Genomic DNA, 19,380 nt, shown 5'->3' with positions numbered 1-19,380 from the left:
TCAAAAAAAAATCATATCCACATTTGTATGTCCAAAACTATCTGCAAATTAAAAAAATGTCATCAGTTTGGTGCCTATAAAGGCACTTCTGGATGACATATAGCAACTGTATTAATTTCAAACATGAAAAGACAAGAAGAGTAATAGCTATTAACTAATGAAAGACACCCAAACATGAAATGGTAGACGAACATTGATTCTATGACATTTTCAACAGTGGTTCGGGGCTGTTTCGCATTTTCGCCACCCAAACCCCTTTTTGTCAACTAAATTAATGACATTTTCAACTCTAAATCACCACAAACTAGCATAAATCACCACAAATATTAATAATTTTGACAACAAAAATTTGACTGTTATAGAAGTTTCTATTTAAGAAATATGGTCGTTGCAAAAATATCCATTTGAAAATATGACCGTTACAAAAGTTTCTATTTGAAAAATATGACCGTTAAGTGTCCATTTGAAAAATATAATTTTTTTTGAAAAAATAAATAAATAATAAATAAGGAATATTTAAATTGAATGGAGAAAGAAATGGAGAGTTTGTTGGAGCATGACAAGAAAAATAAGGTTAGCTAAAATGGAAAAGTAGGTTTTTAGCTAAAATTTGACTAAACATTTAGCTACTTTGACAATGTATTATAGTGACATCTGAAGAATTTTTTTATTTTTATTTTTAATGTAGAACGTTTTTGAATTTGGCCCACCCAGAATTTGATTCTTGGTCCCTAACAACTAGAGGATTATGAATTTGTAGGATTTGGTGACTTCTATGATACAAGGCATATATCACTCAATCACACATACAATATCCTTGCATATATTTAAGAATCCCTGTCACTTTTGGAAATATTGTTAGGTTCAATTAAATGTATTCGGAAAACTGTTCATTGATGTAATCTATTGATAAGTTGGTCATTTTTCTCTTTTCTTTTTTATTTTTTATGAAGGAGATGTTACTTTTGATTGTGGATTTATTTCAATTAAAATTATACGTTATTTAAATTATAATCCCATTACCTCGTCATTCTTGTTTCTGTACTTCTGCTTTTGATTAAGTTGTGCTTTTGTCTCTCAAACCAGTTTTCACTGACAGATAAAGTTCCGTGAATTTGTTGCAAAACACATTGGGGAGATGGAAGGTGTCATATTGGAAGCTGAGACTGGAGACTTCCTTGGAAAACACCAAGGATTTTGGTTCTACACGATTGGTCAATGCCAAGGTTTACGACTCCCTGGAGGGCCCTGGTATGCTCTCATTTTGCTCTGTCATAATATTTGTTAAATAACAAAAACAAAAACACAAAAAGTCAAAGAGTGGGCTATTACCTATTTCCATGATAATAATGTTGAATTTTGGTTGTCCTGAAACAAGCTGTATTTTTTGGCTAGGCCTTCGTTTGGATGTAGGTTGATTTTTTGGCTTTTTAATTTTTTGGCTATTTCAACCTAGGGTTAAAAAGTTTCATTTGGGATAGATTTTTGAATTTTTTTATTTTTGTAAGAAAGAAAATGAAATGATTATGATTTGGATGTGACATTTTGTCTTATTAGGCAAAAAAAACCTATTTTGTCTTTTTGCGACTAAAATAGCCCTAACCCAACCTAACCCAAACCAAACTTTCTTGCCAAACGGACCCTAAGTATAGCTTTTGTAGTGTTATGAGAGAAATTCTGATATATTGAAATTGAATGAATAATACAATAGCAGAAGCCTGTATATATAGGCTGAAAAGAAACCTAGATAGGTACATAAGAAGATAAAGATACAATGAGATTGGGATAGAGATACAAGGAGATAGAGATAAGTATAGAAGGAGATAGAGATAGAGATATATCTACAATACAAATAGATAAGTATAATAATATACAGCTAACACCCCTCCTTAAGCTCATGGTGGTAAGGCAGATATCAACTTGAGCTTGGAGCGGAGATCAGAGAAGCGGTCTGGAAGATGAGCTTTAGTGAAGAGGTCGACAGTCTAATCAACAAAGGTAACAAAGAGAAGACAAATAAGGCCACTAGCAACATGCTGGGGGTATGAAATGGAAATCAATCTCAATATGCTTAGTGCGATCATGGAAGGCATCGTTATGTACAATCTGAATAGCACTCTAATTGTCACAATAAAGATTGGTGGCAGCAGAATGAGAAACTCCAATGTTAGAAAGAAGCCAACGAAGCTACACAAGCTCCTGAGTAGTGTCAGCAAGAGCATGACACTCAGCCTCGGTACAAGAATGAGCAACAAGAGTTTGCTTCTTGCTACGCCAGGAAATGAAGAGAGTTACCCAAAAAAAAGAAGAACCCAGTAGTGGAACGATGGTCAGAAGGATTCGCGGCCCAATCGGCATCAGAAAATGCATGCAATTGTAGCGAAGAGTGAGGGGAATAGTGAAGACCATGAAACAAAGTTCCTTTGAGATAGCGCAAAATGCAAACTAGAGCATCATAGTATGGAGAACGAGGAACAGCCATGAACTGACTGACAATGTGAACAGCATAAGCAATATCTGGACGAGTAACCGTGAGATAGACTAGACTGCTAACTAGTTGACGATATAAAGTGGCATTATTTAATAGAGAACCGTCAAGGGGTGTAAGATGAATCTGAGGATCAGCCGGAGTAGTGGCAGTCTTGTAATCGGTAAGGCCAGCACGAGCCAAGAGATCAGAAGTATACTTGGCCTGGGTAAGAAAATAAACAGAGGAATCTTGGGAAATTTCTAAGCCAAGGAAGTAGCTAAGCAAATCCAAACCTTTCATTTCAAACTGGCGATTGAGAAACTGTTTGAGACTAGAAAGACCCACTATGTCATCTCCAATGATAATCATATCATCCACATAAAGGAGAAGGAGAATAGTATCATGCTCCATCTTACGTATAAACAAGGCAGAATCATGGGCACTGGAGGAAAAACCGAAGTCACGAATGGTGGAGCTAAACTTGGCAAACGAGGCACGCGGAGCTTGTTTCAAACCATACAAAGCATGACGAAGTTTGCAAACTTTGTTTGATGGAACAGACTCCAGTGGTGAGCAGCAGTAAGGTCACCATTAAGAAATGCATTCTTGACACCCATCTGAAAAAGACTCCAGTGGCGAGCAGTAGTAACTGCAAGTAAGGTGTGAACTAAAGTAAGACGAGCAACGGGAGCAAATGTTTCCTCATAGTCAATCCCATATTCTTGAGTAAATCCCGGGGCTACAAGACGAGCTTTGTAACGCTCAATGGAACCATTAGAATGAGTTTTGAGCTTGTAAACCCAGTTACAACTAACAGTACTCTTTCTAGAAGGAAGATCAACCACATCCCAGGTATGAGTTTTATCGAAAGCCTGTAGTTCATCAGTCATAGCTTGTTGCCAAAGAGGGTTAGAACAAGCTTCTCGATAGGAAGTAGGTTCATGGGCGGAAAAAGCGGTGGAACAACCAATATAATCACGGAGAATAACAGAAGGTTGCCTTACCCGTGTAGAGTGATGCTCTGGTGGAGAAGGAACCTCAATGGGAAGTGGAGATGGAGAAACCTCCACAGGAGTTGGAGAAGGCCTAGGACTGTCAGCAGACACAGGATCCTTATGATGGACGATAGGCATAGGCGACTGTGGAAGCATGGAGCCAGAATCTGCATCAAATTCATTAGAAAATAAGTCTATAGAAATATCGGTAAAGGCTGGTGAGTGGGTGGACTGTGGTAGTTGAAACTTGGAAAGATTAGAGAACATTTGGTGTTCCCAGAAGACCACATGACAGGAAATACGAAGGCGCTTGGAGATAGGATTCCAACAATAATACCCTTTATGTTCTATACCATATCCCAGAAAACAGCAAAGATGAGAACGAGGTTCTAATTTAGTGTGTTCATGAGGCTGGAGTAGAACAAAACAAGCAGAATTAAAAACTTTAAGAGTGGTATAGTCAAGAGGAGAATAATACAAGCGCTCGTAAAGAGAAGTGTTAACGATGACAAGTGTAGGGACACGATTTATGGTGTGAATGGCAGTGAGAGCAGCTTCCCCCCAAAATTTTTCAGGACAAAAAGAGGAGATGAGAAGAGCCCGGGTAGTGTCTGGAATATGACGGTGCTTCCGTTTGGCTCAGCCATTTTGTTGGGATGTGCCTACACAAGATCGATGAGATAGTGTACCATGAGCTCGAAGAAAAGAAAGAAAATCAGAATCCAAGTACTCCTTAGCATTACGAAAAATCTTACTAGTATGAGAAAACTGAGTGCGGACCATAGCAAAGAAATCATAATAAATCTGCTTAAGTTCAGAGCGATTTTTGAGAAGAAAAATCCAAGTATAGCGAGAAAAACCATCAACAAAAATCAGAAAGTATCTTGACCCCACCCCCCCCCCCCCATGGTTGGTGTGGGGGAAGGTCTCCAAATATCAGAATGTACAAGATCAAAAGAAGCAGTAGAAATAGAAGTACTTTGATTTAAAGGTAAAGTAGGTTGTTTAGCAATTTGACAAGATGTAGACCGCCCCACTTTCTTCACGTGCCCCCCTTTCGGAGAGGGCGCGAATTAGTCTGCTACTATAGTTCGGACTCCTGTCACGGTTCTGAATCTAATCTCATAAAGTGCAATGTAAGACTGATAAATCACCAAAGAGTCCAATCCGGCAAATCATTTTGGAAAATCAGATTTTGAATCAAATAATGCCAAACTGGACTGCTTTGCCAGATTATAGAGTTGCCACCTAAATATTTTATTTTTGAGAAATTTAGAAAACCCTGACTCGTGCCAAAGGCCACGTGTCCGTCATCACCAAAGTTGTCTCAGCTCGAGAACTTGGGTACGAGGGGGGAAGGTCATGGAATGAGCACCCCCGCTCGCCCGATCAAAGGATCGGTCTCTACTAAGCATGATATGTTATTTTAAAAACACATGTATTCTTATTCTGGTTATTAGCTAAATTTACAATGTGATGCGCACAACATACAAATATAGACTAAATCGCAAGAATTAGAACAAAGCATCTCATGCTTTGTTTTCGAAAATGGTTTGAAAGTGCTACTCGCAAGTAGGCTAAAGCGCAAATTTGTCACCCTCAAGTGGGCCTAAAACATGATGATTGCCACGTCGCAAAGTAGGCTTAAAACTCATATTTTGATGAATTGTCCCAATTCAAGTAATAAAGCCTTCATTCACAGGCATTTATGCAGTTTAGCAATTAAGTATATAGTCTCATGGCAAGCATGCTATCATGGCAGCACTCACACTCATGCAAGTATGCTAAAGCGTAACACTCACAGTGTACTCCAAGCCAAAACAAAAGCTAGTTAGAAATATGCATGATCCTAACTGTACAATATGCCTAATGCAACACATGCAATAATACAACTAAATAGGCTCGGCTATCTAAGATGGCATATGAATGCTACACTTTGATAACATGCTTTTAAACACGTATTCAAGTAAGTGTATTGAAATTGCGATGCAGTTTGAATGATGCGCCGAGCCCGGTACATGCAATACAAATGAATGATGCAAACATACAAGCATAAGGTATGCTAATTGAAATATGCCCTAACTTAACCACCGAAAACGGGTAAATAAAAAGGAGAAAGACGTGGGGTTGAAAGGCATGCACACACACACGCACCCTTATGACAACATTGCAACCTCTCAAAGGAGGGTCCGAATAAATGAGAGCTAAGCTATTCTAAGCTAAGCTAATTATTACAAACCAACTAATTAACTAACTTAGCTAATTAATTACAACACAATTGAAATTGAATAACTAGCTAATCTAAGCTAATTAGAATATTACAAAATGAACTAAGCTAAATTAATTACAGCACATGTAATTAACTACAACTAGCTAATAAAGTGATAAGGATGTCCTCGTGGGCAAGGGAGGCATGCATGCTCAGTTGCGTCCTCCCCGAAAATCCGCCACCTTGCCTCAAAATGCCTTTGTTTGCACATCTTTGGACCTCTGAAAATTGTGCCAACCTCCAGATTGCTCCTGTTTGATCTCAAGAACACACTGGGAGATGATCGGCTAGAAATGGTGGCCATCGGCCAACATCGATGGTCGATCGGCTGGCTTTGGTGGCCGATCGGCCACTGCTTCCCTGAAATTCCTCCTTTTGCTGCAACAGAGAGAAAACAGAGGCATGGCAGTGTATTTGCAAGGAAATGTGTGTACTGCCACCCTCCTTATCATGTCTCAAGCTCAAAGGAGTATGGCACTTGGCTCTCAAGCCACCAACCAAGCATTTTCAATGCATGGTGGCCAAAGAACCAAGCTTGTACAAGCTTAATGAATGCACCCATAAGACTCAAAAAGCCTCCACCCTGTCATGCATGATCAAGGGCATCGGCGACCAAGAAATGTGACACGTTTCATCACTTTAAGTATGAAACATTCCACATTTCTTGTGTTTGGATTAACGTCCGATCCAAACACGTGCAATGCAAACAACATGCTCATCTTAGTCATGTTTTACTTGACTCATTTTTTTTTACACATTTTAGCTTACCAATTAATCCCTTAACCGGTTAAGTCCAATGTGATAATCCTCTAATGAGAGGGGTCAACCAAAAGGGTGGTTTAGGAGATGAGAGTGATTATGCCTTTGACTAGGAGGAACCCTCAAAAAAGGGTTAAAGCCATTTGAGCACAAACCCTACCTCATGCTTAAACACAAACTTAAGGCCGAACAACCCTCCAAACAAAAGGAAAAATGAAGAAATTGGGGAGATTGTAGATGTTTTTAGTGCTGAAATGGCATGACAAATAGGACTATAACATGCAAACAACTCATGTACAATATGTTAAGAGCAAAAAATAATGAAACTAGTGAAGGACACAACACTAGAAGCATGCAATACAATGCTCAAATGACTAAATCAGCCCAAAATAAAGCTACATCATGCCAAAACAGTGGCCTAAACATGCTGAAACTTAGACACAAAAGGCAAGAAAAACATGTTCATGTATTAGCTCACCAACAAGGCACAAAGCACAACTCTCAAAAGCAATGAAAGTGTGGAATATGTGAGAGTGTGACAATAATATATGCTCTGAAATCACATGTTAAATGATGCCATGGCATGCAAATAATCCAAGTAAAGCATGCTAGGTATTCCAAAACACAAAGCTAGTGAAGGCCATTTACACTATAACTATACAAAGCAAAGCACATATGTCCAAGACCACTCAAAACAGAGCTTAATCATGCTAAATCAGTAGCAAAAATGTGCTGGAGTTAAGCTAACACAAGCTAGAATGATAGGCTAAATCATCAAACATGTTAGGCTAGTAAGCAAAATTACATTACAAGTGCAAGATGCAAGCAACCAGTGACTAAACCAGCCAAAAACAAAGTTTAAACATGTTAAAATATAGCCAAAAACATGCTTGAAATAAGCTAACACAAGCCACAAAAATATGCTACTTTGTAGTGCTAACAAGGCATGGCATAGAGAGACAAGGAGAGGAGGCCATCCCCTCCCATTTTGGACCTCAAACAAACTTTTTACCACTGAAATTTCTATGGAATTCAGTGGTTTTAAGGCCAAAAGAGATGGACTCAAAAGCTCTTAAAAGAAGGCTCAAAAGGCTTTACAAGCCAAGGAGCAAATGGAGGGAACCACCCCCTAACCACACAAGGCTCAAACCAACATTTTAGAACCTTAAAATCAGAGTTTTTTAGAAGATTAAACCAGCCTCAAAGTAGTGTAAAAAGATGGCTAAACACTTAATTAAAACAAGGCTTAAAAGGGGTAAATCCTTACCATTGAAGCACAACAGGAAAACAGGTCTTCTTCTGAGCCAAAACTAGCTTTAGAAGCTCCAAACAAGCCTTAAGAAACCTCAGTTCCAAGATAGGGGTGCTTGGTTAAGGGGTTGTATACAAATATGTGAAGAAAAATCAATTTCAAGCACAATATATATATATATATATATAGAGAGAGAGAGAGAGAGAGAGAGAGAAATTTCAGCTCTGAAATTTTGTAACCCCAAAAATGGGGGAGAGGCTTCCCCTTATATAGAAAAACAAGCCAAAAGCTTAACTTAATCCATCCATACACGTGTATGAAGGATACACTCAGTGTACAACAGCTGGCATACAAAATATCTGAAAAAGCAAAAAAATGGCCGCCAGCCACCATTAGTGGCCGACAGGCCACCACTGATGGCCGATGGGAACAAACCCTAACTGATGAGTTATAGGGTTGGCCGATAGGTCACCCTTTTCTCCAGAAGCAAAGCTACAAACTCTTAGTCCACAACGAAGCACAAAACAGACAAGTTGAGAGGTCCAAAGGCAAGGCACTCCACCAAGAACTTCAAGCGCTCAAAACGAACACAAACATGGATGATCATGGAGTGTTCAAATAATGACGTCCAAGTCTTGAGGACGGTCAAAAATGGAGTGTCTACACAAGATAAATAATCGACATCTTCAAGACGGACGCAACCTAACTGAACACTAGAAACCAAAGGTTTCAAATGAATAAAAAAGACATGTCCTAAGCGACAATGCCAAAGATGAAAAGAAAATATAGTAGATGACAGAGTAGATGCAGCAGAGGAAGCAATGGAAGCAGCCGTAGATGATTTGTGTGGAATGCGGAGATGTAGAAGCTTGAACAGACGTCCATGCTTACGGCCTATCCCAAGGATATGTCTCGTCTGAGGGTCCTACACCAAATAACCATTAGCAGAAAATGTAACGGTTAGACCAAGTTCATACAACTGACCAACAAAGATAAGGTTCAATTGAAAAACAGAAATGTGATAAGTATCAAAAAGAGACACAGTGGAATTAGAGATTAGGCTAATGTGACTAACAGACATATGAGAACCATCAGCAGTGTGTATAGTGGGAACAGAAGAAGATTATTAGAAAGAAGAAAACATAGTGGAGTTAAAAGTCAAATGATTACAGCATGTGGAATCAAAATACCATGAAGAGTTACCTGAGGTCTCTGAAAGAGCAGTAGAGGGGGGAGTACCAGATTTGGCGAGCATCTGGTTGATGATGGACTAAACATCATCTATAGAGAAGGAATGAGTAGTGGAATCAGTGAAGTGGTGAGTTGAAGAACCCTCAGAGGCAACAGCAGCAGAGCGAGAACCTTGGCCAGAATTGGACTGATACCTAGAACAAGAAGACCTATTCTTAGATGAATCGGTGGAAGGAGCTCGAGGACAATTGCTTTGAAGATGACCTAGAGCAGTCTTGTGACACATCAAGCATTCGCGAAGCTAGCACTGAACAAGAGAATGATTGGCTGGCAAGCCACGGTTGCGACAATAACTGCATATACTAGATGGCTGAGGAGATGAAGAACTCTGAGATAATGGCGTAGCAAGAACAGAATCCATGGTTGGAGATTTGAGAATCCCAAAATGAGTCTCCTTTTATAGTAGCTCATTAATGACCTGCTCTAAAGTGGACAAGGGCAATCGATGGAGCAAAGAAGCATGCACGGGTTCAAAAGTGCTATAAAGAGCCATAAGAAACTGTAAGAGTCGCTGATGATTTTGATAAGTAATAAACAACTGTGCGTTTTCAAAATGTGCCCATGGAGGTTCAGAAAGAGGTAGCTGGTCCCAAACAGACGACATCTGGGATAAGAAGTCATTGATGCACTGACCGAGTGCCTGGCGCATGTGATGAAGAGTCTACAACAGTTGATATTAGTGAGCATGTCCAGTGGTCTGGTAACGTTCCTTCAAGAAATCCCAAATTGCTTTGGCAGGAGAGGTGATGGAATCATCATTCTGAAAGAGTCCAAACTGAAGGCTGATGGAAGGAACAAAAGTAGCCCAAAACCATGTTATAATCTGGTAGTTCTTGCCTTCCCATTCATCAAGACGGTCATCGAAAGCAAATGCAGTCTCTGTTTCTGCCTGGATGGGTTTAGAAAGAGTACCAGTGATAATACGCCAAAGCCGCTTCCCTTTGATGAATCTAGAGAGAACTTGGGCCCGGAGAACATAGTTGGACCCATCAAGTGTAATAAAGATTGAATAGATGTTGTCAAAACGATCCATAATGCTTAAAGAATGCAAAAAAAAGAGAAGAAGAGGCCTTGTAGAGACGGATTTGGCCAAAACAAAACACACCAGTAGATTTAGGAGGCCAAAAATAATTAGGGTATGGTCTGAACGATCCAAAAAATGAACAGAAAGGCAAGGAATCGGCTGGTCAAACTTGGTGGACTAAGCTGGTAAACTAGGGCTAACGTCACACCAAGCGCTGACGTCATAAAAAGGTGTGGCGCACGTTAGTAGAGATGCGTGTGGCGCATGGTAACAATCAGAGGTAGCGGTGCACAAGAAAGCAGGGCAAACATCAGCGATGATGTCAAAACACGTGGCTCACATTAGCAAGTAAGGCCATGACGCAAGATAGCTCAAGGCAGGAGAGCAGGAGGCACATGGGGCATGTAAGAAGCATGGCAGCGCGTGGCCTATCTTTCGGAGGCGCTTGAGGGTGCGTGAAGCGTCTGATGGTGGTGATTCTAGTGTCTTTGGTTTCATCTTGAAAAGGTGAAGAGGCTGGTATAGTCCAAATGTGGAAACAGTGATGGACAAGAAACACAAAACCCAGTAGAAACCAAAGTGAGATAGAATCAAAGCTGCCTGACAGAAAAAAAAAAAAATGTGATAAAGAAGAAGAAGAGACTAGGAGAGGACCCTAGGCTTTGATACCATGTTATGAGAGTAATTCTGATATATTGAAATTGAATGAATAATACAATAGCAGAAGCCTGTATACATAGGCTGAAAAGAAACCTAGATAGGTACATAACAAGATAAAAATACAATGAGATTGGGATAGAGATACAAAGAGAGAGAGATAAGTATAGAAGGAGATAGAGATGGAGATATATCTACAATACAAATAGATTAGTATAATAATATACAGCTAACATGTAGCATTATTTTGGATACTGCCATTATTGTCCTCGTCAAAAATAAGCATTCCCATGGAGTGCAATGTTCAGGTGCTAAATTGACAACCATTATAATGATGATAATGATCTTTGATGGTGAACCCATGTTCAAAAAAAATTATTTTAAGTAGTGTTTGATTCATTGGAATGAAGTGGAATGGAATGATCACTCCATGAAAATATCCATTGCCATGTTTGGTTAATTAAAAAAATAATAAAAAAATACATTGCAAATGGAATTATTATTTACCATGGGAATCACCATTCCATAAGGGCGCCAAAGGAATGTCTCATTCCATGGGAATCACCATTCCATAAGGGAGCCAAAGGAATGTCTCATTCCAGTGAACCAAATAGAGTATTAGTTTTATCATTCTTCATTTATGTACATTCCTTCAATGATTGGTTTCAACAATGGTTCTCAATCTCAAATTTTGCACTTATTTAGCCATAAAATGTTAGAATTTTCTTGTAATCACTGTCTCTTATGTAGGTATGTTGTGGAGAAGGATGTTAAAAACAATGTATTCTTCGTATCAAGGAATTATTTCTCTTTTGAAAAAAATGAGGCACTTGTTTCGTGTTGGATTCTGGAAATGGCTTGGTGGTTCACCTCCTAGCCAGGTGAATCAACTCCAGTGCTAGGTATATAAATTCATTCTTATTCTCTCAGCCTCCTATCTCTCCGTGGAAGGTATAAAAATTATTTTTTTTTCTTCTTATAAATGACTAGGAAAGTAAGTGGTCCTAAACAAATGTGATTTGTTGATCCATGATGGAAATTTTTCATAAGAGCACTAGGATCTGTATCATATACCCCGCACATATGGCATGTCCATGAATGATTTATACAAAAAATAATAATCCTCCTGAAGGTGCTTTTGTTTTTCCTTTTATAATAGGGTAAGAGAAAAACAAAATTCAAAATAAGGGAGAAGGAAACAAACATTTAGATGACTACACATGCATTTGTTACGAGGCTGAGGCCAGTTCATGGGTGGTGAATAGATGAAATATGCATTGAGTTGCTGGAAGCCTTGTTCATTTCATTTCATTCCTTTCATTTGTTGACCTCTAACCTTGATAATGTTGAGATTCTATTATATCACCATTGTTACTACCTTTTAAGTGTCCTAAAAATGTTTGGGTTGATATGATGGTTTTTTATATTTCCCTTGGGATAATAAAATATGAAGAGTTGGTCTGGTGTTATTTCATTGTGATGATTTTGCATCTCTAAACATGCGTTGTTTTCAGTTTTGGCATTTGACAGCCCAATGCTTTGATTTTTGACTCTTTGATGCAACAGATTTCCATTGTTTTTCTTTTTAGGTTCGACATGGCCCTGGTTTTTATGATTGCAAATTGACAATAGAACTTGGTGAAGATGGTGATGAAGTTGCAGTTGTTTAGTTATGTGAAGATGATCGAGGCCTTGCAGCTGGGCAGTTTGCAGCCTTCTATCGAGGAAGAACCTGCATTGGCTCTTGTGTGATCTTGGAGTCGTGGGATGATCAAGGTTTTCCTGTCTGTGCAAAAGCTCTTGAAATTGCCAAGATCGAAGATAAATCAAAGCTTAGGAAACCAGTTAAGATAAAGTCAAAACCAGAGGCATGTCTTGTCTGAAGAATTAGAGAGCATAAAGATGGAACCAGATCAGTGTTTCAACATGAAGCAATCACTTATGCTGCTTTTGGATAATGGATTTGGACAGATTTAGAAAGCAGAAATACATATACATATATATTCACATTTTTCTTTCGGATTCAAACACAACCTTAACACTATGTTTGGGAACCTAGGAGAGAAAATAAAAGAAATAATTACTTATGTTATAAAAGAAATGAAATGAAATGAAATGATTGTGATTTCTCTTCTTTTTGTTTAGATAAGGAAGAAATAAAAGAAAAGAAATAATTGTGATTTCTCTCATTCTTGTTTGGTTGGGTTTCATTAAGAGAAAAGAAAAGAAATTATTTTATTTTATATTACCAAAATAACCTTTTTAATATTTTCAATCATATTATTTCTTTTATTTTTATAGGGACAAAATTGGTATTATGAAAATAGTAATTTCTTTTCTCTCCCAATCTCTCCACTTTTGGGAAGATTGAAAATGAGGCTTATAAGATAAATGAGTTTCTCTCTATTTCTGTCAATTTCTTTCTATTTCTCTCCCTCCACTTAAGTTATTCAAACAAGTAAAAGAAATATATCTCTCCATTTCTTTTCTTTTCTCTTCTCTCCAAATCACTCAATCCAAACATAGCCTAATAATAAAGTGGGCACCTATTCATCTCTTGCGGCGTAGCAGAGAGAAGGGGAAAATGACGAAAAGACTTGCAGTTTGAAGTTGGGGTGGTCAGGCCAGGCTGGGTTCGGACTAACCTAAGCTAGAAAATAACAGAGAAATTATGTGCCCAAGCCCAAGCTGACATCGTCTAAATGTTCTATTCTAAGTTCTGAGTTCTGCTCTAAAATTGCATACAAGGCTGAACCTATCTAATAAACTCACATATTAAATATCAAAATAAGTGTCATAAACAAAATAAAAAAATCAATCACTTCATAGTTAAGTTGAGACAAGTATTTAGTTTTTGTTTATTATATTTTAATTTCAAAGCTTGGTGGGAGGTAAAGTGATGTCCACATGATTACGGCATCTAACAGCGTATATTTTATTTAGTGTATCTATGAATAGCATTCCCTTAAATTTCTTTGGTCCCACATTTTAGTGGGTACATTTTCAGCTTAAAATGCTAAAATTTCATAATTTTCTTTTCAATGATACAATTGTTATTTCTTTTATTTTTGGGTTATGCTACTATACACATACACATACGTAAATAATGACAAATGTCATAATAAAATCTTTCTTAATTATAACTAAATACCACATAATGTATAATCAAAGACTCTTTCGATCATAATTAAAATAATAATCACACAATACCACAATAAGTCATGTCTAACACCATAATGCGTTATAATTAAATAGCACAAACGTCATAACTAGTTATATGGTAAGCTGACCAAAATGGGGGGTTTATTAAAGAATTTTTCGGAGTGTATATTATACAATGAATCTTGATTGGTAGCTCGAAAAAGCCCTCCCCCGAATTCCCCGAATTTGAAAAGAAGAAAAAAGAAGAAGAAGGAAGAAGAAGAAGGAAAAGAGGGGCTACATCAACCAGAGGGAGGCTTAGGCAGAGGCGGAGGCGGGGGCGGGGGGCTGAGGCGAAGGCAGGGGGCAGAGACGACGGCGGGGCTGGGCAGCGACGGGGCTGGGCTGCAACAACGAAAATTGGGCTGGGCTGCGATGGAGCTGGGCTGCGACGACGACCGGGCTGGGCGACGATCGGCGATCGGCGAACCTCTCTTCTCTTTCGCTCTTCCCCTCTTCTTCTCTCTTTCTCTCCCTCTTCCTCTCTGCGTTTCAGACTGGAAAATGGAAGAAAAAAAATAAAATAAATAAATAAATAAATAAAAGAAAAATGCCCAAAACGACGTCGTTTTGGGCATTCAGGGGATTCAGGAAAAAAAGTTTCGAGTTACAAAACATTATTCTTATAAAATTTTCCTTATATAAATTATAGAACTTGAGACTTTGTCAAAATTTTTAATTTTCAATAAAATTACTAATTGCCAAAATCTTCAGTAACTAACTTCTAAATAGTTTTGAAATTTAACTCATCTTTTTTGTTTGTCAAATCACTCAAAAGATTATATAAACGTGTCACAACCCACCTCAGTGCCTAAAGTTGTATTCGTAACTAGTTAATTTCTATTTGAAGCGTACAGAATAAAATAAAATATGTAGATAAATATTTGAAGCGTACATGAGAATTATTGTTTATATAACATAAGTCAGATAATAATTACAAGTAGACATAAAAAAAATAAAAAATAAATAAATACGATGTTCATCTCAAATCTGGGTCCTAATTAATGGGGTAAAACCATTCTTCCTTAAGTTTCCTCACATAAAAGGGTTTTAACAGCTATAAACACATAACAGAGTGAGAAATATTATACTAACAGTATAAAGGTATACAAATCACCATGGACAATTATTTAGGCTAAACAATGAATAGTTTGATACAAATAAATTATTTTAAGTAACAGACATATAATACAAAAGTCGTATATGCATAACAGTCATAACTACGGTACATAATATAACAGATGGTCACTGGATCTATGACAGAGTGGTCACAAAATGACTAATCAGAATGGTTATTTAAGTCCCTAAGGCATGGGACCGTAGAGGGTCACTAAAGTGACAATTCAAAGGGTCAATGGTTATTTAAGTCCACCAAGGCATAGGACATCCGTGGTAGTACTTACAAAATAATTATTCAAAAACACATTTAATAAACAATTATATCCATGAGTTTATACTTTTAAGTGAATAAGGTTCATAAAATAAATAAAATAATTGTGATGCTAATAATTCATAAAATAATAAAACAATTTTATGATTACTCAATTTATAATATGACTTACCTTAATATTGACCATTAACATTTACTTTCCTACTATTGATTCCCCCACTACTTGTATGTTGCACCTTAGTTATATTGATTTTCATAAGCTCAGTAACTCAGTAACTTATTTATAGTTGGTAAACATGCTTCATCCTTTATCACCACTTAACTTGTGGCAAGTTCAAACTTGGACACCTGTCCAACATGTGACACCTTGTCCATTTCCCACATGTCCCTTTAGGTGACTCACTAAAGCTATGCATGCATATTCACCATCCTGGCTAGAGAACCTGCAGGGACTCTTTTTTCTTTTTTTTTTCCCCTATATTTCCATTATTTAGCCTGGGCCCATAGATTAATTTATTTGTTAATAACTAAGTCCAATTTGAGTTCAATTTTAATTTGTATTCTACTACCCACAATTTTATTAAATGTTTAGTTAATATTAACATGGTGATGAAATTAATCAAACAATGAGGTGTCACATTTCTCCCCTCCTAAGAGGAAGTTTGTCCCCAAACTAGTCGTACCTTAATTTTTGAAGAGGTGTGGGTATTTGGCCTACATTTGATTTTCAGTTTCTCATGTTGCTTCTTCAACACAATGATTTTGTCATAAGACTTTTATAAGAGGTATAGTCTTGTTTCGAAGAATCTAATCACGACGATCGAGGATCTATATTGGTTGCTCTTCATAGGAGAGATCATTTTGAACTTCTAGGTCTTCATGATCAATGACATGTTCTGAATCTCGAAGATATTGCCGAAGCATCGACACATGGATTATATAATGAACATTGGACAATTCTGGTGGAAAGGCAAGACGGTGTGTTACAGGACCAATCCTTTCTAGTATTTCAAATGGCCTGATATAACGCGAGTTTAGTTTTTCTCATTTCCCAAGTCAGATGACTTCCCTTGTCGGTGCAACTTTTAAGAAAACATGCTCTCCTACTTGAAATTCCAAACCCCATCTCCATGTATCTGCATAGCTTTTCTGACGGCTTTGGGCAATGCGAATTCGTTGTTGGATGAGTCAAATTTTGTAACTGGTCATTTGCACGATTTCTAGATGTAATAACTTCCTGTCTCCTACCTCTGTCCAACATATAGGCGATCGACAGTTCCTTCCATACAGTGCTTTATATGGTACCATCCCCATACTTGCTTGATAATTATTGTTATAAGCAAATTCTACTAATGGCAGATGCTCGTCCCAATTACCCTTAAGGTCTAATACACATACCCGCAACATGTCCTCCAATGTCTGAATCATTCTTTCAGATTGTTCATCAATTTGCGGATGATAAGCGATACTGAACTTTAGTGTAGTTCCCAAAATTGTTTGTAACTTGTTCCAGAATTGAGATACGAAACGAGGGTCTCAATCAGATACAATTGATACCGGGGCGCCATGTAATCGAATGATTTCCTTGATATATATATATATATATATAGTGGCAAATTTGTTAAGAGAGTACGTGACTCTAACGGGTAGGAAACGTGTTGATTTCGTTAAGCGATCTACTATGACCCATATCGCATCATTCTTTGAGGTTGATTGTGGTAACCCAATAATGAAATCCATGGTAATGTGTTCCTATTTCCATTCAAGAATAGGGAGTGGTTATAGCAGTCCTGCCTGTCTCTGATGTTCTGCCTTGACTCGTTGACATTGGAAACATTTGGAAATATGGCTTGCTATATCTTTCTTCATTCCCATCCAACAATAATGTTCCTTTAGATTGTGGTACATTTTCGTGTTCCCAGGATGAGATGCGAATCTCAAGCTATGAGCTTCCATCAATATCTTTTTCTTTTAGTTTTAGAATATCAGGTACACAAATTCGGTTTCAAAATTTTAATACCCCATTGTTTACAAAAAAATTGGTGTTGGGCATACTTCCTTGGTCATCGTATCTTTTCTTCAAAAGTTTGTCCTCACATTGGCATGTTCTAATTTCTTCAATCAATGTGGGTTTCAAAATTATGTTGGAGAGCAGTCCATTGATCTTGCGGGAGATAAGGGTACATGTCAAACTTCTGGTAGCCTTTCAACTCAATGTGTCTGCTACTACGTTAGCTTTGCCTGGATAGTGATGGATCTCTACATCATAGTCTTTCATAAATTTTAGCCATCGTCGTTGCCTCATATTCAATTCCATCTGTGTAAATAGATATTTAAGACTATTGTGATCAGTGTAAATCTTGCAGGTTGTTCCATAGAGATAATAACGCCAGATCTTGAGGGCGAAGATCACTGCAACCAATTCTATATCATGGGTTGGGTAGTTCTTCTCATGATTCTTTAGTTGACATTAGGCATACAGAATGACTTTTCCATTTTGCATAAGAACGTAACCCAGACCATTATATGAGGCATTGCTATAAATTACGAACCCATCCGTTCCCATAGAGAATGCTAGTATAGGAGCTGACACAAATCTATTTTTTAACTCTTGGAAGCAACGTTCCTATTTGTCAGTCCATTCAAAGGGTGTGTTCTTCTGAGTTAGTTGGGTTAAGGGTAATACTATCTTCGAGAAATCTTGAATGAAGTGTCAATAATAACCAGCTAAACCCAAGAAGCTTCTAATTTCAAACACGTTAGTAGGTCGTGGCCAATCCATGATTGCTACAACTTTTGAGGGGTCAATTGAGATGCCATCTTTGTTAATGACGTGACTAAGGAAGTGTACACTAGTGATTCAGAATTCTCATTTCTTTAACTTGGTATAAAGCTTGTGATCACGTAGTGTTTGCAAAACTATTCGCAAGTGTTGCTCATGGTCCTCCAGTGAATTGAAGTACATGAGAATGTCGTCAATGAAGACGATGACGAACTCATCAAGATAGGGTTTGAACACTCGGTTCAAGAGGTCCATGAAGGTCGCTGGAGCATTTGTGACACCAAAGGGCATGATGAGAAACTCGTAGTGCCCATAACGTGTTCTGAAGGCAGTCTTTTCGATGCTTTCTGTTTTAACTTTTAGTTGATGATAGCTAGAATGCAAGTTGATTTTCAAGAATACTTGGGCGCCTAGAAGTTGATCAAACAAGTTATTGATTCATGGCAGGGTGTATCGATTCTTGATAGTCACCTTGCTCAATTCTCAATAATCGATACACAATCTCATTGTTCCATCATTTTTCTTTACAAATAGTATTGGGGCTCCTAGGGCGAGGTATTAAGTCGAATGAAGCTTTTGTCCAGTAATTCGTGGAGTTGGGTCTTCAGTTTTTTCAATTCCACCATTGACATGCAATAAGGGGTTCTTGATATCGGTTGTGTACCGGTTTGAGTTTCAATAATGAATTCCATTTCTCGGTCAACTAAAGTACCAAGTAAGTCTTCAGGAAAGACGTCAGGAAATTCCTAAACTATGGGTATTGAATCAAGTGTTGGGTCTACTTGTTGAGGGTCGATTACATAACAAATACAACCACAACAACCTTTCTCAAAAGTCGTTGGGCTATCATAGAGGATATTAAACACGGAGGGGTAGAAATTCCAGTTCTTTCAAAAACAAGTTTGCACTGCTTGAGTAATCTGAGAAAGACCTTTTTGGTTGTACAGTCAATAGGGGGCACAGTTAGCAGCAAGCCAATCCATCCCTAAGATTATGTCAAAACTACTAATGCGGAGTGGAATCAGATCCACATGCAAGGTTTCTTCGTTTAGGGACATGGCACAGGACTTGTATATTTCCGTACTAAGTGCAGAAACACCAGATGGAAAAGACACAGATAATGCATATCCCAAAGGTTCAGGTATTGATGTCAATTTAAGGGTAAAGTGTGGAGAAACAAAAGAATGAGTTGATCTAGAATCAATGAGAATATGAATTGAATGACCATATATACAGAGTGTACCTGACACAAGATTCTCAACAGCATTGGGGTTTCCAAGTATTAAAGCAAAAGCTCTCCCTTGGCACTTCTATTCCTTCCTCCCTCTTG

General features: G+C 37.8%; 1 pseudogene; it reads left to right on the top strand.

Annotated features, from left to right (window-relative positions):
* Positions 1-537: 537 nt before the first annotated feature.
* On the top strand, positions 538-17,732 carry LOC145807264 (uncharacterized; annotated as a pseudogene).
* The last annotated feature ends 1,648 nt before the right edge of the window (positions 17,733-19,380 follow it).

The sequence above is a fragment of the Camellia sinensis genome, chromosome 14, assembly GCF_055761805.1.
Source record: "Camellia sinensis isolate YWXY chromosome 14, ASM5576180v1, whole genome shotgun sequence".
NCBI lineage: Eukaryota > Viridiplantae > Streptophyta > Magnoliopsida > Ericales > Theaceae > Camellia > Camellia sinensis.
Note: the sequence above shows the minus strand (reverse complement) of the source record. Positions and strands in the feature narration are given on the sequence as shown.